Source organism: Etheostoma spectabile, chromosome 13 (genome assembly GCF_008692095.1).
Source record: "Etheostoma spectabile isolate EspeVRDwgs_2016 chromosome 13, UIUC_Espe_1.0, whole genome shotgun sequence".
Lineage (NCBI taxonomy): Eukaryota > Metazoa > Chordata > Actinopteri > Perciformes > Percidae > Etheostoma > Etheostoma spectabile.
The window spans coordinates 13841932-13858888 of record NC_045745.1 but is presented as its reverse complement, the minus strand read 5'-3'; the positions used below and the strand labels follow the sequence as shown (position 1 = coordinate 13858888).

General features: G+C 39.5%; 1 protein-coding gene and 1 long non-coding RNA gene across 2 annotated transcripts in view; both read left to right on the top strand.

The window, feature by feature from the left end:
• tmem132e (transmembrane protein 132E) overlaps positions 1–16957 on the top strand; it is a 346965-nt gene that overhangs the window by 57717 nt on the left and 272291 nt on the right. The gene's annotated exons all lie outside the window — the stretch shown is intronic.
• LOC116700270 (uncharacterized) lies at positions 2189–15303 on the top strand. The gene is made up of 3 exons (XR_004334614.1): positions 2189–2201; positions 4197–4201; positions 15251–15303. It is a non-coding gene; the product is annotated as an uncharacterized LOC116700270 (long non-coding RNA).

The window sequence follows — 16957 nt, the reverse complement described above, 5'->3', positions numbered from 1 at the left end:
ACCTCTACATGCTTTGTAAGTAGGAAAACCTCCAAATTCGACAGTGTATCAAATACTTGTTCTCCCCGCTGTATTTGGCAGGATTGGGCCTGGAGCTATACCTCAAGCCGCCATGTCTGTCGAGCCAATCATGTGACTCCTCCTGTGTGCATCTTTAACATTTTTCTACTTACTGGCCCCATTCAATAGAATTTGATTTGGAATACAAACTATATTATAGGATATATTCTTGTTTTTTCTTTAGCAGAATTGATATTTATCAATGTAATTGCAACGCATAACCTTTTATATACACAATACATTGGTTCTAAATTCAAACAAGCAAGCCGGCCTCTTGGAGATTTGTGAAGGTGAAAATGAAATACAACCAATTGTTTTTGCCAGTTTTGTCTTTATTACTTGTGTCAGTGTGCAGTGTGTTCCTGCATCAATAATACATTAATGTCAGTGCAAATGCGACCAAGATAAATCTCTTTTGTTCAATTGTGCTTTGTGATAAACTATCTCTGAAAACAGAGCTGAGAATGCCAAAAGCGTGTCGCATTGCTGGATAATAGATTGACAAATCAAAGCGAATGTAATGACACAGAGGGAATGATACAATGGCAAACACATCAGTCTGTAATACCAACCTCAGAGCTCAAACTGCCTCAAGTAAACAAAGTGTTTGTTTGTAGTACAGTAACCTGTTGCAGTTGAGAGACACACACATACAAACAACACACATACAAACAACACACATACAAACAACACATGCACACACACACGCTCTTCAGCTCAATCTCAATCACCTCTCCGCCTACATCAGACCCCAGACTAAATACCTGGGTGTAACCAAGGTAGCTAGCTACCGCTAGCATTAGCTGATAACTTAAAGGTTCTCTAAGCAATGTTGGGTGACGTTACTTCTTGTTGACGTTTCAAGTATTTTTAAGCAAGACTAGCTTGCCCCTCCCTCCTCCTCATTCCGCCCACTGACCCCCCCCCACCCCCATATCCTTCTTGTTGGTTATTGGCTGGAACGCTGTTTATGAATGCTTTGTGGTACAGCTTGCCACTGTGTTTGTTGCCATTTGTAGACCCTGACGCGCTTCAGAAGGGTAGAAAATCGGCAACTCTCCCTCCTTAGCGTTTAACTTAGTGCAGCGCCATAGCAACCATAAACAACACTGGCTCTAGCCGTTTGCTGCTTCTTGTTTGGTGCTGGTGGAAGTGCACCCATTGGTTGTTGACAATAGTCACATGATTTAACTTCACTACCAAGACTTTAATATTTAACCCGGCAATTTGGGGAAAAAGACTGACTCGGACCGAGTTATATGACCACCTTATACCAAATGATTGAGATGACAGGAGCGCACCCCAACTCTAGCAAGACTATCAGGATTTCAATCCGATATTGGAAATTAGTCTGTGTAAATGGAATTGCTTGAAAAGTCGTTTGGGTGTAAGATCGACAAAATAATTCTGATCTTACACCTTGCTAGAACAAGCTCTTTTTTTGCCTTCATTTTCCAGGGGATGGACCTAAATTACCCTCACAAGTTATCATTCTGGTTTTCAATTTCCTCACATTGCTTCGTCGACTTGCCACAATCACAAGGCTTTCAACAGCTTTTTGGCCCTCCACTGTGCACATTTGGACGGGAGCTTTCTACAGCCTATATAGTGGTTTTCAATTCTCATGTAAGTGTCTTAGCATTAAAATAACAAGAACTCTGTCTGGTACAATTGCAAACCAGTGCTGTTGCGGGAATGATTCTCGGTTCCTAAATCTAGCCTAGGCTGATGTCACGTCAAACTTCACTACGCCTTCGCATCTTCCTTACTCACGTTTTTTTTCAAAACTTACCTCTCACTGACCCACTCCCTCTTTGTTTTTCATTCTGCTTCCTTTTATCTTTCCCCTCTCCATGATTGAGTGTTGCTCTTTTCCACCCTTTTTTCCCTCTTCTGAACAATTCTCCTTTTAATATTCTAATCATGAAAGCAAAAGGGATAACTCGCATTGCTTAGCATAATGCTTTCAGCATAAAATTGTTTACTGAATGCAGTCTTGGGGAACAGTAGTTTATTATAAGCAATAGGCTATGTGTTGGAATCTGGAGATGGTCTGAATCTGTTAACACTTTTTTTTTTATCAGGTAGCGTACACCAAAAGCAGCTTGTGGTTGATAAAATGGCATGCCTAAACTACCAGCGTCTTGCAGCAAAATTCTGGTTTTGTCCCTTCCACTTTTTCAGGCATACCCTGATATTGAGATGCTGCATCCGAAATATTAAGGCCAGCATGCAGCCGGCTTCATGCTGCTATTTCCACTGTTGGAGTGATAGGGATGGCACTCCCAGGGTCAAGTGGCGAGTGCCTCCCCCTCAGCTAAAATGAAAATGTTGAACAGATGCTGTGCTGTCGGGTCCGTCTGTCTGCCTCAGCGTTTGATGAGCCAGTGTTTAGTCAGTCAGTCTGCATTAGCCTTTAAATGGGCTAGTGTTTAGTCAGTTAGTCTAAATATTTAATGTGCTAGTGTTTAGTTGGTCTTTCCCAGACAGACTGACTGAGTAAGCACAAGTTAGTCAAAGACTAACAACTGCTCTCCCCGGAAAGGGTTTAGGTCAGACCCTTGACACATGTTTGGTATTGTTTTGAAATTGATAATTAAAATGACAGTATGAAATGAGTTTCGATTTCAATATCAACGTGATACTTTTTTCAACACCTTACTTTGAGACAACTTCAGTTCTACAAAATCTTCACAAGGTAACAAAATTCACCTGTCAACATCTGTCAAGCTCACTTATTGTCACCGTATATCATTGCTATATTTTGATACTTTACAATTGTCCATACTATGTGCGAAAAGCAAAGGTGCCTTTACGGCATCGTTAAACGGTCGGTGTAATCCACAACACCTTTGTAAATGATTATATTTCTACGACTCTCACTAATACGCTGTCTTAGTATTTAAAAAGCCAGTGTTTTACTTGTTTGTCTTTATTAATATATGTATTGGACCAAATTTTTGTCCAGTCACACTTATCTCGCAATATTTAATGAGACAGACTTTAGTAGTAAAGTCTCATTTATGTATTGGGCAAGTCTTAATTTGTCCTTCTATCTTGGCACTTAAGTGGCCAGCCTGTTTGTAGTTAATGGGCCATTATTTACTCAATCAGTGTTTATTTTTTAATGGGCCAGTCGTTGGTCTGTCACTTAATCACTGCATTTAATGGCTCAATGTTTAGTTGGTTTGTCTTACATCTATTTGGTTGTTTTTGACTGTGTAAACCTGCCATGCTAATATAAATATGCTGTAATAAAGCACATTTTATTTTACTATATCTCTTTCTACTACTATGGGCTAATAGTTAAGATAGAAACAATCAGACATATATAGATTTTAAATACCCGTCAATCAGAGCTCCGTGATCTGCTTAACAATAGTACAGTTGAACGTTTAACAGAGCGACAGTTATAACCTAATATACCATCATTACTGAGATTAAACTACATCAGTAAACCAAAACATAATTCTTACAGTGCACGTGAACAGATGGGCAATGTTAGTTCACACATAAAATAGCAATAACCCTCGTGATTTAGCCTATTGTTCCTAAAGTACATTCATAAATCCTACATAACATCGTCCCGTACCCTCAGAACATCAGACTTACTTATTGATGCACGCAAACAGTATTGTCCACAAGAAAGGAAAGAGTGATAGCGTTTCACATTAACGCCTTTTCTCTATCACTCAATAACAGCTGTGTCCAAGGGGCCCTATCTTGTACCCTGCACAGCACAAAGCCCGACGCTGTCTCTTTGCGTAATTGCTAGTTTAAGACCGGCGGAGTTGTCAATTTCCCGTCCAGCGCCCGTGGCGGGCGTGACATCCCGATGGTGGCTCTCAATCTCACAATGATGTCGTCCATTGGCACAACCCTAACCATGGTGGCTCTCAATCTCACAATGATGTCGTCCATTGGCACAACCCTAACCATGTCCAGAGGAAAAGGCACGTCACCGCAACCATACATTAACGAATTCACACTGAACAAAAAATAGTGCAAAGTGTAAGTTAGACCTGTTATTGCATAAAATGAAGTATTACCCAAAGTAATTATTTAATACCCGTTAATTCTGATGTAATCTTGCATTGCCAGACCTACCAATCGCAATTGTCTCGGGCGGCACTAAGCCCCGGTCGCAAAGACGGTGGCTACGTAAAATGATCTTGGGAAGGAACTTGTTCCGTGGGAACAAGTGCAAAATCAGTTTTTAGGATTTTGAGTCAATCAATCACACAAGTGTTTTTGCTGATTACTTCCCTCCTCTGTAGGGTGCTGCTAATCAGTGAAATCTTGACTGGAATGAAAACCGTGGATTGTCTAGACCCTCCATGGTTCTCATATTTGAGATCCTCGAGTTAAAGAGAGCAGCCATGCAATAAATAGACCCACTGCGTGGGTCATGAAAGTGGACTGCAGCAGTCAGCACAATATCTAGCCAAGTCAAACAGCTGACGTGGCAACAGCATCTGACATTACGCTGTGTCTTGGCCTTAACTAGAGGGCATAACAGGTGCCAGGAGTGAAACAAATCAGTTTACAGAGCTGATAAAAGTACTCCTAATATAAGTCTTTATGAAAAAGTTGCGATAAAATTGCTGAATTGATTGATGATTTTAAGTAAGTCACCTGAACAGTGTTTGATGGTTAAATAATTGTGCTTAAGAACTAACTGACTCAAAACAATTAGAAAATGTTTTATTTCTCTCATTGATAGCGCAAGCCGGCTGAGAGAGAGCTGGTGCTATCTCTCTTTTCTCTGTTCTCTCATTTTTTTTAAATGAGTCGGAAAGACGCCAACAAAGCCTAAATACCTTTGACATTTTCAGTCTCCCTTTCTGCCTCTGGTTGTCTCTTTTGCAGCGTTTATTCAAATATCACATGCTAAAGGCAACTTCAACGAAAAACATGTTTTTTTTGTTGGTATTTCATGCATGAATTGCTCCTCAAACAAAGCTGTCCTGTTAAAAACAAAAACAAATCAGTAAACGGCCTATTTGACTGATCTTTACCGTCCTTCAGATGTTGTGGAAACACAACAGCAACTTTTGGTTCCTGATTTAGTTTGTGACGCTCCCTTTGTTCCTGGTGCTCTTTGGTCAGAAAGGTTTCGGTTGGGTTAAGATGCTCTAAATGTTCTTTGGGCATAGACACTTCCAAACCCCTCATTTGGATCTGGGGAAAACACTAATGGAGGCTCACACATAGTGTGTCACGTTTCTCATTAATCAGTATTCTTCATTATATTGAGTGCAATTCCCAGGTGAAGCAGAGAACGGAGATAGCAGTCAAACAAGCAGCCAAGGTTAAGTATGCAGCCTTGGTTTTTGGGCTTATTGTATTAGTCCTTACATGCATCATATTTAATTTAGCAGAACTAAAGCCTCCTCCTGCTGCAGTTCACATCACAGTTATGCATTTTTAGAGACTTTCTTATTAATGACAAAAACCCTAAAATAAGTGAGTTGTTTTTGCACACATTTATTTTTTATTTATTCTTTATTTAACCAGGTAATACCCATTGAGATTAAAAATCTCTTTTGCAGGGAACTTGCCAAGATAGGCATCAAAATTACATCACATCATTACATACATACAAGACACACATAAAAACCAAATATGCACTTCACATAAAATCTCAATTAAAACATTGACATGTAGGGAGTCCAACTCAAAGCTTCTCATTTTCAGCTTAAAATACTCAAAGGACCAATTTACTAAGTTTCAAGTCCTTCTGCAGCAAATTCCATGTAAAGGGAGCAGAGAAGCAAAGGCCTTTTTACCCAGCTCAGTCCTGACCCGTGGGACGAAAACAAGACAACAGCCTGAGAACGGAGAGAGTAATGACCAGTACTTTTCTTCATAAGTAGTGAACATAAATAAGATGGAAGCGCACCAAGAATAGCCTTATATATACATATATGTGGTACATACATACAGTATGTACCACATTTTGGACTAGATATTTTGTTGATTGAGTGTGGCATTGCTGAAGTCAGCACTGCCTAAGCCTTATTACTGTGGCTTTGTGACTCAAGGTCAATCAAATTATATAAAAGAAATCTATTAAAATCTTTTTAATGTATGAGAGTGGACAGATAACTTGAAAATGATCATGGACGTGCAGGTTCACAGCCACCTGCAGAGGACATTGTGTTTCAGTGTTCTTTCTAAGAATAGTCATTTCATATAGCAGTTTCCGTCTTTATTTTAATTTTTTTTTAGGTGGAAGTGTAACCGGCATTGTATACACATGGAAGGAAACTGTGCACTACTGGCAGTTTGGGAAGCTGTCTTGCTAAATTAAGAGATAGTGGGATATAGACAGTGCCCTCTCTCCACTAATGAACAGCAGATAATGGAAGACTTATAAATTAATAACAATTCAGTGCTGCAATTACCTATCTCAGCTTGCCTGGCAAAAACTAAAATATAAAACATTTGAAATAGGGAATAATCTTTTTTTTTTTTTTTAAATAACATTTGCGTCACGTAGGCTATGTCACATAGGGATGGCGGTTCCACTCTTAAGGGCATCTGTTAGTCCTTAACATTGGAAAAAGGCTTTGCAAAGTATTAAAATACCTGAAATCCTCACAATGCTATGCAGGTTTAATTTGAGTGAAAGCATGACCACAGAGAATACTCCTTTCTAAATGGCCAGAGGCGGTGCATTTTATGCAGATAACCTTATGGCTCCGTTAGCCTCAATATTTAATGAAAACCTTTTTTGCATGTTATTAAGCTACGGCGTGTCCTAGTTATAGTGTAGAAAATAAGTTATCATTTCAAAATTGATCATGGTTGTGACAGCAAAAAAATATTTTATTTCTTCTAATATTAGGAAATTATACATTAACAACAACACAACATGATGATCTTGGATTGTAAATTTTAAATTTGTATATATTTAGAGTATAGGCCCAAAGTTTGGAACCACCTTCTCATTCAATGAGTATTTACATTGTAGATTATTGCTGAAGGCATCAAAACTATGAATGAACACATATGGAATTATGTATTTATTATGTACTTAACCAAAAAATGTGAAATAGCTGAAAACATGTCTTATATTCTAGTTGTTCAAAGTAGCCCCCCTTTGCTTTTTTGATAGTGCTGCAAACCCTTGGTGTTCTCACGGAGCTTCATGAGGTAGTCACCTGAAAGGGTCTTCACTTCACAGGTGTGCCTTGTCAGGGTTAATTAGTGGAATTTTTGGCCTTATTAATGAAGTTGGGACCATCAGTTGTGTTGTGCAGAAGTCAGGTTGATACACAGCCGACAGTCCTATTGGACAACTGTTGGAATTCATATTATGGCAAGAACCAATCGGCTAAGTATAGAGAAACAAGTGGCCATTATTACTTCAAGAAATGACGGTCAGTCGGTCCGGAAAATTGCGAAAACTTTGAATGTGTCCCCAAGTGCAGTCGCAAAAACCATCAAGCGATACAACAAAACTGGCTCACATGAGGACCGCCCCAGGGGTGGAAGACCAAGAGACCCCTTTGCTGCTGAGGGTAAGTTCATCTGAGTCACCAGCCTCAGAAATTATAAATTAACAGCAGCTCGGATTAGAGACCAGATGAATACCACACAGAGTTCTGGCAGCAGACACATCTCTAGAACAACTGTTAAGAGGAGACTGCGCGAATCAGGCCTTCATGGTCAAATATCAGCTAGGAAACCACTGCTAAGGAGAGGCAACAAGTAGAAGAGATATGTTTGGGCCAAGAAACACAAGGAATGGACATTAGACCAGTGGAAAACTGTGCTTTCAAGATACAGACTTTGACTCTTTTTTTTTTTGTGTCACAGTTTAATCAAGTGTTAAATATTGCGAAAGTGGAATGGTAAAAAAAAAAGCTACCAACCACAGTGAGTGACAATGGTCCAATTTGTGAGGGTCCTTCTTTCTTGAATAATTCCATCTCTAAAAAGCAAGTGCAAATTAGTGCAGGTGTAATAAAATAAAGTTGTGGTAGGGCGAGTGTCTAAATGTAAAAAAAAATAAAAGCAAGCTGCACTTAATCAGTTCATAAATGAGAAGTGATAGTTTCTTAAAAAGATAGAGCAGTAATGATGAATGAACAGGGTTTCTGTCGAAAGAGAAGGCGCAGAGTTGTGGCTGTGTGGAAATTAATCAATAACAAATAATTACATTTGTTAGTAACAAAGTGTTTTGTGGCTTTCTTTGTACATGAACCTCTCGTTCATGTATAAGTAGGGCTGTAACTAAATTAGGATTTGGCTGTTTTATTAGTGAAGATTCAACTATTTGTTAATAGAAAATAGAAAATTCAGTTTTCCAGTCCAAAGTTTGAGTTGTGATTTTGACCACATTAACATAGTTAAATGCAGTCAAATATGCGTCCCAAAACAGTTTCACAATGATCCCAAAATATTTTCAAACTTCTTAATGGGTGGCAGTCCGTGCAGTCCCGGGGGATTACGTTGGGCGGGTCAGGGACAGCTGCTTGGTGTTGGAGGATTCCCTCATCTCCCTGCGTTTCCTTCGTGGTGGTGCTCCGCTACCGGCTTGGAAAAGCTCAAGGCGCCGTCTGTGATCTTTACAGCACTCCTCGTCCGGACCTTGCTGCTTCCTCGGGCTGTGGACTTAATACTCAATGTTGAGGCGATGTCAGCAGCACACCCGACTCCTCTTGAAACATGGTACCTCATTTACCATGATTGGTGGGTGTGACTTTTTTGCTCTTTCATAACCATTCATTTCTACAGACCACAGGAAAATACTGTTCAGCACGCTCAATCTGCTGGGTTTATAAAAATGTAACTTAATGCACACTGACTGACAAAACAAATTAATAAAAATACTTTAAGTCGAGCCAGGGTGACCGATGAACAATTTGACTCACCGATTTTAAGAGTGCAGCCCTTCAATTTAGCAATTCCCTAAGCCTTGTACAAAAGCATCTAACCTATTCAAATTTTCTTTTAATTTGACACTCATTTCTATATATGTTCAATAGTGGCTTCAGTAAAAGTTTGGAAACAGGCATTGATCCAGTGTATAATTCCAACTTCAGATTTTTCTTTTCTGAAAAGCTTTCTGATCTTTAACTACTTCCACCGCTGAACCTGACCGTTTTTTAAATTTGCGAACATTAGCAGTGTTTTGTATTTTACCACATTAAGCAAACAACAAAGGCCTGATCGTGATTGACATGTTCAAACGAAGGCTGTGTACTCTCTTTGGCATGCTTAAAGAACAAAATTAAGTTTAGTTGAAAGATTTGGCACCAAACGCTGGATTCAACATTTGCTTGAACATTTGTTTTGTTCAACAGTTGGAAACTTATAGCTTGTTTGGGTGTTGGTAGTCATGTGTGGTGCAGCTTAGTTTAGAAAATGTGAATTGAACACATGCACGTATTTTCTACCTCCACTTGACGACATGTCGATTTTGTGAGCTCCATTTCCCTTAGTGATACAAGGAAAATATTCCACTGCAGTGACAGGAAATGGCAGTTGCGCTGACTATTCTGACAGCAGTATCTGACACTGGGAAGCAACAGCAGTGTTAGTTTATGGTCTATCAATAATGTCACGCTCAGCACCTATTTACTTTGGCCCGAGAAACTGGGCGATGCCCGGGTAGCCTTTTTTTATTGAGTTTCCCCTCAGGAGCCTTGAGAAGCACCAGTCTGACAGATCTATTTGGCAGAGGTGAACACGGCATCAGTAGCAGATAAGTGATGTGTGTCCGCACACCCTCTCCCTCCCTGTACTCTTTATCACTCTCATTCACACCCAGCCCTTTGTTCTTTGCTAGCCTTGTTTTTCTAATCTGTGTGGGACTTAGGGAGGCTTTCGAAACAGTTTTGGTGTTTGGGCTACATGACTTTGTTGCTCTCTTGCTTGTGCTGATGCTCTGTATGGTGATGTAGGTACAGCTGTCTGATTAGTGTGGGTGGTTTGATATTGGTGAAAAGGTCACAGTCCATTGACTTCATTGACTCAATAGTTCATGGATTTTGTTTCAACTCTCTGTTGTATAATGGATTGGATTGCCAATGCTTATGAATAATGGCTGCATTCAGGCATGCGTGTGGGCCTCCAAACAAGCAGTGTGAACCATACACAATTCTTAGCTACTGTTTCTTACTGTTTGGTAGTTGTGATCTTATACAGTGAGGCATTAAGACTGGCAACCCTGAGACCTTAAGGTATTGAACTAGTATGATGCTAGTCTCACATTACCAGTAGAACTGTGGAGTGAGATCTGGCTACACTCCCCAAAAAAGGAGGGCAGCCACAGCAGCGTTTGGTGAGCAAAAAAGGCAAAATTCAGTTCCATTGCCTGGGAAAAGTTAATGTTAGCTAACCCTGCTGTTCTTCCGCCTCCCCGCTGTAGTAGACGTTGTATTCCCCCGACATGCTGTATTCACTTACTGTTTAAAACTTTTTCCAGCTTAGTGTGGGTGCATACCGACCTACTGCTCAAAACAAACATGAAAAAACATAGTAATGTTCCCTCAGTATTTAGTTTTTTGTTAAATTGTATGTAAAATGAGTCAACATGAGTCACATAACATTATTCTAAGGTACCGTCTATGTGCTGGATATTTCCTTTGGTAGCTAGTAGATAAGCCCACTGAGGGCAGCATTATTTTTCATATTTTTGCACAATGTTTACTAATGACAGTAGGCTAGTGAGGTGTGAAGCAATATTGTTATGTATCTGGAATTGTTCATTAGCTGTGTAAAGATGTATGAAATCTGTAAAAGCTGAACAGACTCACAGTAGTAAAACAGATTTTATTCTGAGCCAAAGACTTTCTTTTAGATAAAGGACACTAAAAGATTATACCCTGAACACTATCTTATATCCAAAGGTTGATGACTTATCATGTTAAAAAATCGTGATTTTCAATATAGAACAAAATAATCGTAATTTCCATAATCGAGCAGCCTTACATTCTGGGATAGGAGAAAAAAAGCGCTCTGGGTTGTTTGCATTTCTTTAAACCAATCACAATCGTCTTGGGAAACGCTAAGCTCCATAAGCAGGGACGGTGGCTCTGCAAAACTGTCACGGGGAAAGGATCTTGTTTTGGTGCCCTTCAAAAAGACAACGCCACATACAATATTAAAATAAGTTAACACTTCACATAATACACTAATGTAAGCCATTTAAATTAGCTGCATACAAACATGGTTGTGTACAGTACGTCCATAGCATTTCCCACCAACTGGTCCCAAAAACATTTCAGTTGGATACTAAATGCCGTAAACATATTCTTTTGTAAATCTTTACAATCATTCCCCAAAAGAACCAAGCCGGCCTGCCTCGTTGCACAATCCAAATTATCTTCAAAACTTGCCATTTCCAGCGTGTAGTTTGTTGTGTTCTAAAGGGAACGGGGTTTAAGAACGGCAACACACAGAGTGAAGGTAGGGCTGCACGATTATGGCCAAAATGATAATCACGATTATTTTTGATCAATATTGTGATCACGATTAATTATCACAATTATTTGTTGATTTTAACCAAAACATTTTAATGTCACATAGGCTATTTATAACTGCTTTCACATCCATACTATGCTACATTCTTCTTATCTTGACGTACGTTGTACAGACATACAGCTGCAACACATGTAGGTGAAAATTCGCTATCTGAAATCCGTCTCACATTCGCTGTGGCGGCCGCAATAGTTGCCAGCGGAATCATTGGTACAAATACAGGTTTGCCTCTCATGCTTAACAATATACAGCTGTGTTAACAATTGAAACTGTAGCCAAATGTCAGAAGTGTGGACCGGCGCCGCTGTGTGGCGGGGCTGCGCGGAGAGTAAGAGGAGAGATCCAACAAACACACGGCTTTACAGAAGAGATGGGTCATGTAACGCAAAATGAAACCATATCCATTCAAACAACCTTGCTTTGTTTGTGGAGAGGCAGCGGATGCGAGGACGTTCGGTGCACCGGTGCAACCTAGAGGAAAAACATTACTCACGCCCTAGAGCCCTGTGAGCTAACAGACTCTAACTAGCACTGGCCATTGCTGTTGTCTGAAAAACACAGACGGTCCAAAATGTTGCGTTTACTAGTAAACTGGTAAACCTTGAGATCGCCGTATAACCAACTGCTACCTCTGTGACTATCTCCATCTAGAAACTAAGCTGCGCGGTGCAGGAACAACTCTGACTGGCACATGTCAGGTTTAATGGTTTACGGAGCGGTAGATTGGCTTTGCAAAAAAATAAAAAGGGGGTTCTATGAAATGACGCATTTAAAATATCGCTCAATCAAGCTAATTTGATCGTGGGAAGCCAAAATTGTGATTGTGATTAAAATTAAATTAATTGTGCAGCCATAAGTAAAGGTGAGGGACATTTGGTGTGTGAGTCACATGCGGGATGTCAGATAATTATTATGGAAATACTTCCATCCAGACTACACTGATACAGACCTGTTCTGAATAAGTCTTACAAGGTATATAAACACTGGTGGTGGTGGCGGCAGCATGCAATATATGACCATCAATGATTGTATCATAGTTTTTTAATTGACCCACACTGTCAATCGTTGCTGTAGTTTAGTACAGCAGCAAATATTTCAACAATAATTATTACAAAATAATAATCTTCTTAGCTTACACTCTATATAACTGAAATGTGACTGTTGTCACCTTCATTGTGGAACATTACCTCATCATTATCACACATCTGATACAGTGATCTTAATGACTTAATTTGCCGCCACCAATGTAAAACACTTTAGACACTGTGCACTGTTTAAAGAAAGAACCTTCTGGACATCAGGTAACTACCATCACTCGAGTTTCTAGGCGGGAAAGTCAACCAGATGCTACAATCTTCTGAACACAGCCATACTGAGAAATCTAGAGAGAGTTGTGTGGAGTAGTTATAGTAGTGTAGATAGTCTTAATTAGCTTTGAAGCAACTCATTTGGCAATGGCTTGAATGTTGCCTTTATTTATTATTAATAAACACACTAAATCTTTAAATGGGCTTTTTTTTGGACTAATCACCTTTACTTATATTAAACAAAGCACATAAAAATATTTTGTAGGCAATGAGGTCTTAAATTTGATTAACGTCAGATATAACAATGGGCTACTTTACATTGATCTAACTTTGTTTACAGTGATTATGCCGGTGTATTATGGTGATTATAGTTACATATATCTAAAAATTACACACATTTTAATGTCTGTATGAAAGCAATAACAAGTAAAAAACAAAAATAATCTCAAATATTTTTCCCATTATTCATAATGGCTGCTTAGAAGGATATTCCAAGCTTGTATTTTCTTGTTGTTGTGTACGAGCCTGCTGTGGCCTGTATACACAGGGCTCTGAACCCTATCTTGTTCTTTCGTTTCTGCGGTCTCTGCTGGATTAGTCTGCATAAAACATATCTTTTGCATTGCCCATCCCGAGTTGTGAATGAGAAGCAGTGGCCATATATCAGAACTGCATTAATATTACTGCAGCCTTTCATTTGACTTTTTTGCAATAACTCTCCAGCGCCAAAGGAACTGGCAACATAAATTTTGAATCAACCTATATGAAGTATAAAGCAGTAGCCCGGAGTGTGCGCATGCGCCTGTGCGTACATATGCACACTCACACACACGCACACATAGACAAACTTCCTCCAGGAACTGACAAATTAATAATTCACATACATTTCAGTCACAACTCATGTGTTCTCTTTTATGACATCTCCGAAAGCCTAAGAAACTCAGCCTATGGGAGTGAGATCTGTGGGATCATTACAGCCCAGCAATAACGCTGCAGCCCCCTTAATGAAGTAGAAGACAGATTGACGCTGGACTGGGTTATTGCTATTCAGAGAGCCCTCCCCATCACTCTGTGGAGGGTGAACAGGACACTGAGAGAGGCATGAAGAGAAAACAGAGGACACAGAGGCTAATGAAGAGACTTCTCTGGACATTGAGGCAGCAGTGTCCCTTTCCAATGGAGCAGATTCTACCTTCAGTCTGCAGCAAACATCCCCTCCTCGCCAGTGCCAGCAGCTCATATTATCTGCCATGCAACAGGGCCTATTATATAGCCCTGCACACTGCTGCAAGGCCTTCTTCAGATAGGCCTTGTTTATCACCATGAATTCTTTTTGAGGACTCCACAGATGCACACAAACACTGCCATGAAATAAAGATGAGTGCTGTGTCCTTTTACTCTCATTAAAGACTGGACCGAGTCCTGAACATACAATGAGCTCCCCATGCATCCCGGCTCTTCAAAGATAACAGTTGCAGGGTCTTAAGAGCCCACACTATCGTGGTATATTATATACAGATTTAATACTTATATATAAGTATTAAATCGGGCTGATGGCTTAGTAAAGTTTTAGATGCACATTTGATGAGAGTTTTTCTCTTTAGTAATGGTTAAAAAAAACTATTATCTTCACAGATCGACTCATTCTAAACCCACTCTGCCTCTACTCTCTGTTGCTTTGCTTGTTTTATAGGCTACCTACATATCCATGTTTTCCCTTTGTTTACTTCCAAACTGCACTGACATTGAGGAATTGCCCTTTTCAGACAAGGCAACAAATTTGACTTTGTTTGAGAATGGCGGTTTCTTTTTTTCAGTAATAGACATGACCCTGTGTTTGTTTGTTTTTGGCATATGATAGAGAGAAGATGAAGCAGGCAAATGGATTGTTTACAGCAATGCAAGAAGCAATAGGTTTTAAAGCTATATTTTCTGTGTTTTTAAAAAGAAAAGAAATTTTGACAACAATATGAGTGACAGATTTAGGACTGAAGAGATCCAGTAGATTAACATTATTATATATTATTAATTACATTTTGGTGTTGAAATTATCAGTGGTGGGAAATTCCACAATGAAACAACAGTTAAAGCTATAGTGCGTAGTTTCTGCCGCCTCTATGAGGAATTCTAAGTAATGACAACAAATCTGCCATGATACAAGCCTTCTGTGATGCGCGCCCCATTTTGCAAAAATTGTGCTTTTTGAGGATTAAAGGGTCAAGACGGAGATATCCTGACTTTTAGTCATACCATGGTTCAAACTCAAAAAACTCTGCACGGTGTGTGGATGGATGGATGGATTGATGGATGGATGGATGGATGGATGGATGGATTGATAGATGGATAGATAGTAAGTATAATAAAGTTGGCTTTCAACTTCATGCCTCCAGTTTGTAACTCAGGCTCTCTGTTATAAATTTGTAGTCTCTAGGCCTAAACGGAGGAAACCCTCAGGCACAGGTATGTTGTGGAGTTGCCACTGTCTATAGTTAAATAATGTAGCTTTAATATTTTAATCTTTCTTAACCTAACCTGACACACTATTTAGAAATGCTAGTTGTCACTATTTACTTTCAAAAAGCATATCATGCAGAACACTTAACAAAGGACATTGCATAATGAATTGACTGCTCATGAGCCTATATCAGTGAGTTGCAATTGAATTAAGGACCATACTAGTGATTTCCCACATCGTAGCCTATTAACTACAAGCTGCCTGCACTTAACATCTTGCAAACCATTTTCCAAGCATAACATAGGTTGCAAATCTAGTCAAAAGTAAACACAAGTACACAATTTATGGGATAGAACAAAGCCACTGATGTCCTTTTAAGACTATAATTCTCTATTTGAAAAGTTTTTTATGATGGGCTTCATAAAGCTCTATAACATAACATAAAATATAACAATTTCTTTTTAGATAGTGAAGAAGAGCCATGGTAAAGGAAGAACACATTTCTGTTGCAAGCAGCAGTGCAACTTGACACCGGTGGTCAGTACTTTACAGACAACAATATGCAGTTTTTAAGGATCCTAGACACATCTTTGTATTTACCTTACCCTCCAGCTGATCAACTTAAAAACAATGATAAATATTAATCTTTTCCAAGTGAATGCACAGTCCAAATCCAGAGGGAGAAGGTTTCCAGCTGAATACCTCTAGGTTCATTTATGTGGGAGATGAAAAGCATGTACAACACTGGCAAGAGCTTCACTTTCCAAAGAGGGAATTTCTGAATAGTGGCATTTAGTCAATGGGCTTCACGTAATATTCTCAAGTCATGCCGATTGATAATATTCCGAGTGTGCACCTGAAAGCATCAAAAGGCCTGCAGTTCTCTCCTGGCCACGCTCGCAAAAGGGATGCAGGGCGGTGTTTATACCGTCAACATAGCGTGGCCTTGGCTTCTAAAGCCTGATCTATTTCCTTCAGTGGGTACCCAGCATACCCGCCCCCGCCTCCTGCTTTGTTGTAGACACTGATTTCAAAGCTTTGCTGAAGCATTAATTTTTAAAGTGAAATTTTAACACAGGCAACAGATATTAATGCATTCCGCACCAGAAACATCAAATATCTTGCATAGTTAATATTTAAGCAGAGAACATGTTGCAGCTGCTGTTTACTAAATAAGTGTGTTCTGTGTCATTTGGCTAGCTGAGTGAGATTTCTGCATGCTCTACTTGTGGTACAATCAATCCTGTAAATTAGGTTATTTATGTATCCAAGTACACATTTAGCATACACATTGTGTAATGTGTGACCTGTTTACATCCATCCATTCATCCATATGCATTATGGCAGGGTATGTAAATGACATGAGGTGTATTCCTTAGACAGTTCTAACCTTTTCCCACAGACTGTTAGTTACCTTGACCTTTTGTCATTACGGGCATGCAGCTTCCCAGTCCAGGTGAACCTGAACTTTGTGCTCACCCACTCCATCACCACGACAACGCTGACATCTCCTTTTCCCACCGCTGACCTTTTAAGACTGATACCAACGACTGTAGTTGTCAACACAGGAATTAAGTTAATGTATGCCAACAGATGTCTGACAATCTTACAACCTGTGCTTGCTCACTCGATTAAAGAGTCC